General features: G+C 47.0%; 1 long non-coding RNA gene across 1 annotated transcript; it reads left to right on the top strand.

The window, feature by feature from the left end:
• The first annotated feature begins 604 nt into the window (after window positions 1–604).
• Window positions 605–4,300, top strand: LOC311601747. The gene is made up of 2 exons (XR_014780643.1): window positions 605–1,040; window positions 2,706–4,300. It is a non-coding gene; the product is annotated as an uncharacterized lncRNA (long non-coding RNA).
• Window positions 4,301–4,507: the final 207 nt, after the last annotated feature.

Here is a 4,507-nt window from a genome sequence, read left to right as displayed (position 1 = left end):
ATGCAGAGCAAGTTTAATAGGAAAATCACAAATAAGTGCTGTTAAGAGGTCATCCTTTTAGTTTTTTCAAGACAGGATTTGTCTGTGCAGCCTTGCCTATCCTGGCTTTCATTTGTAGACCAGGCTGGCCTCTAATTCAAAAAGATCCTCCTGCCTCTGCCACTCTGAATGCTAGGTTACAGGCATGTGCTACTGTCCCTGCCAATAAATTATCTTCTTTTTTTTCAGTTGAATCTGAAGTGGTCAAATATATTTAATGACATTTGAAGGAGTCAGTAAAAAGAGCCAGCTTGGATAAAGAAGCCTAGTCATATATACGGGAGACTGAAAATTTCACTAACATTAAGTTGTCAATTCTCTCCTTCACAAAAAGTTTTGCTCCAAAACAACAACAAAAAAAGTCCCCCTTGCAGCTTATGAATGACATGTCAAATTCTAGCTTCTGATTTTTCCTTACTGAAATATATATGTATACATGTTGAGTTCTTGCAGGAAATAGGTTTTCCCTTTGAGTAAATTCACTTAGTATTTTATGTGGCTCTAGAAAATGTATTTTTGTTTACACAATGACAAAAATAATCAGTTCTGTTTATTTCTTGTGGGAAGCCGTGCCCACATTCGCCATTACAAGATGGCGCTGACACCCTGTGTCCCATGCTGACAAACGACTAATCTGCGCATGTGCGAAGGGTTTTTCCACTCGTTGTGCTCTGCCTCTCCCGTGGCATCATCTCGCCCGATGAGCAACAGCCAATCGGGGACTGACACATCCTAAGCGGAGGACAGTTTCCTATATAAGGGATGGGTTTCTGCTGTTTGCTCTCTCTGTCTCCGTTTTTCGTGTTGTAAGCTTATGCCCTTCCTCTCAAGAGGCAGTAAAGCTTTACTGCAGAAAGATCCTGTTTGTGTGTGCAGCGTCGTTCTTGCTGACGAGACGGTAACGCTAGCCACATATGGTGCCGAAACCCGGGAAGACTACACCATCGTCAGCACCTTCAGAGAGCCCCTGACTACAGGGAGGATTCAGAACTGCAGGGTTGGTAAGTTCGGAGAGGTATGCATATTTCTGAAATTCTTGGCCTGATTCTAGCTGTAATATTTGCTGCCGTAATTGTTAAGAGGGCAGTAGATGAAGGACAGGTCACCCTAGAAGTTCAGGATAACATGTCAAAAACCGAACGTAGTGAGAGGCTGGGTGTGGGCGGGAAGAAGAATGCCCGTAAAAAGAAAAAAGCGGGCGGGAAGAAGAATGCCCGTAAAAAGAAAAAGCTCAGGACCCTCCTGTAAAAGGAGTGCAACCCCCCTCAGGACCTAGTTTACCACCGAGAAAAATATCGCAAAGGTTTTATCCTTTAAAGGATCTTGAGGCATTGAATATTGATAGCTCTACGAGCTTTAATACCTCTGACAATGAGACTCCTGATTCGGAGGAAGAAGCCGAATTAGAGGAAGAGGCAGTCAGGTATGAGGAAGAGAGATACCACCCAGACGAACGAGAGGGTAATAAAAAACTCTCCCTCAATTCATCTCGCAGGGTGGCACCCACTGCTCCTCCACCCTACGAACTGCAGTCTGGATTTTCCTTCTGGCCGGAAAAGATTCGTAAAAAATTACATAATTTTTTTCCTGTGTTTGAAACAGAGAACGGGGGTCGAGTCCATGCGCCAGTGAAGTTCAATCTAATAAAGGACTTGGCTGAATCTGTTCGCAAATATGGGGTTAATGCAAATTTCACCCTGGTAATGTTAGAAAGAATTGGCACTGGTGCCCTAACTCCTTCTGATTGGCAGATGGTGGCCAAGGCCGCACTTCCAGATATGGGCCAATATATGGAATGGAGAGCCCTGTGGTTCGAGGCCGCTCAAACACAGGTTCGGGCCAATGCCCTTGCACTTACCCCTGAACAGAGGGATTGGACCTTTGATTTGTTAACAGGTCAAGGTCAATTTACTGCAAATCAGGTAAATTACCATTGGGGAGCTTATGCTCAGATTTCACAGACTGCAATTAAGGCCTGGAAAGCACTCTCTAAAAAAGGGGAAGCTAATAGGCGCCTCACAAAGATTATTCAGGGCCCTGAGGAGTCGTTCTCCGATTTTGTGGCCAGAATGACAGAAGCTGCAGGGCGCATTTTTAGAGATATTGAACAGGTTAAGACAAGTTTTTCAGTCCGTGGTAAAGCGGGGGACGTTGGGAGACCCTTTAAAAGTGGGAAACTCTTCGTCATGTCTGATCAGGGCGGCTCAGAAAGGGCTGCTGAAAACTAAATACTTGAGAGACTCATGCTAAAAATGGAGTCGCTCGCGCAGAAACAGCACAAGGAGGGTAAGAGGAGGAAGAAGGCGGAAAAGGCCACGCCCAAACGAGATAATCCGCCATCTTGGCGTGCCTCGGAACTGGCACCGCTGCCTTATGCGGACACTTCACCTTTATCAGCACCACAGGGGAACTATCATTCTCTGTGCCCAGAGGTTTAGAAGCAGGCTCGTGCCACCTTCCCAGTGTTTAAGGATGCCAACACCAATGGCCATAATTAATGGAGGAGCATTTGGTAATGCTACTCTCAGCTGGAATACATCTGATCTTTTTAAAACTTCTAACAGGTGGTTCAGCTCGGATGCAAATGGAAATGTCAGGGTTATGCATTACATCTGTGCCATATAACAATTTTACATGTGCTGCTAATTTGTTTAAGAGTCTTTCAGCTTATCTCCAGGGGAACTGGTCCGCAGAGTTTGAAGAGATCTGTGCACCGCCATTGTTACACTCGTGGATGTATCTGCAGCTGATGGCCTTGCCTCTTGGATTCAACAAGCTATGTATCATCTTAAGGAGTGGGCAGGTATCGGGGCTTTAGCTATGGCCCTTCTGATTATCAGCTTCCTCTGCCTTGTGTTTCTTCGGCGCTTGGTCATATCCCGAAACAGAGACCGTGCCCTAATTGCACAAGCCTTCTATGCTATTGAGGCTGGACAGTCCCCTCAGGCTTGGCTGGCAGCCTTTAAGTCCTGATCCTCGTCACGTTCGGGGTGCAAGGCAAAGCACTGCACAGGAGGTACATTGCTTGCAGTTAATGGCTTCCTGGAGAGCACGTCTGATTACATGTGGGCTGACACCCAAAATCCCACCTCCAAAAAAAGGTGTCAGTCGGGTCCAGAGCTAGGCTGGGGCCGAGCCCCTAGCTGAGTTCTGTTGTACATCAGTGGCCAAACTTCAGGGCGGGTTCCGCACATGATCAAGGTAAATAACCTGGGTTATGGGTGGTTATACATCAGTGCCCTCTGGAGATCAGACCTCTACTCTCACCCGTTTCGTCCTGTTCTTACAAAATAAAACAGGGGGGACTGTGGAGAGCTGCGATGTGCCATGCCTTAACAAGGCACAGGCTTCCGCCTTCCGCCATCCCGACGGCGAGCGCTCTCTAAGAAACAAGTCCTTATGTGGCAAAAGGCTGTGCAAGGGTAACTGGTGATCTGATGACGAGCAGTCCTGCTCTGACGCAGACCTATGAGGAGGTGACACCTGACATGAGCTGATTGGCCCTTGAGTTGTGCTTAAGCTTGGCCCTTCCCTTCTTCGGGGCCATTCCCACTGAGCTAAATCCTGAGTAAAGATCTGGAGGAGAAGTCTGGTTGTTGGCGTCTTATTTCCGCTGGACGGTCCGGCGCCGACAAGTGGTTTTAACTGGCCCAACTGGGCTGTGAACAAAAATTCCCTGGACTATGTGTTATCTCGGTTCAATATGAAAATTTCACTATAGCAGCTAATCTGTCAAAGAGTCTCTTTCAGTTTATTTTACAGAATTGGACAGCGGAGTTTGAACAGACCTTAAGAGAATTGCGGACTGCTATCATTCAAGTCAATTCCACACGGCTGGATCTGTCACTTACTGAGGGATTCTCGTCGTGGATATCCTCAGCCTTCTCCTTCTTTAAAGAATGGGTTGGGGTTGGATTGTTTGGAGCTGTAATCTGCTGTGGATTAGTGTTGACCCTATGGTTGGTCTGTAGACTCAGGGCTCAAACAAAAGGAGACAAGGTGGTTATCACCCAAGCACTTGCTGCTTTAGAGTCTGGGACCTCCCCTGATATATGGTTAACCATGCTTAAGCAATAAGTCGCTGGCTGCTCAGCTCTTGCACCCTCAGAGTCTCATCTCATTGCACGAGGTAGAGTGAGTAAGCTTCAGCAGCCCTGGAGAGTTACATAGCGAAGCATTACAGTAAAATGGCTCTGCGGCATATATGAGCTAATTCTAGGGAGGCATGTCATCTTGCATGAAGGTTGCGTGCCCCAGTGTCCTTCCCCCAGAAAAAACGGCACAGGGCCAGGCTATGACCTCTCCGGGTGAAGAGCTTAGGGGAGAGTTGTGTATGCAGGCCTGATATTTTGTTTGGGGATTTGACCTCTGTCTCCACTCTCCCTGTTGGGTGTCTTATTGCTTCTTAATAAAAAGAAAAGGGGGAGATGTGGGAAGCCGCGCCCACATTCGCCATTACAAGATGGCG

The sequence above is a fragment of the Acomys minous genome, assembly GCF_964271855.1.
Source record: "Acomys minous genome assembly, chromosome: 7".
Taxonomy (NCBI): Eukaryota; Metazoa; Chordata; class Mammalia; order Rodentia; family Muridae; genus Acomys; species Acomys minous.
The sequence above is the reverse complement of the archived record's forward strand: the minus strand, read 5'-3'. Positions and strand labels throughout refer to the sequence as shown.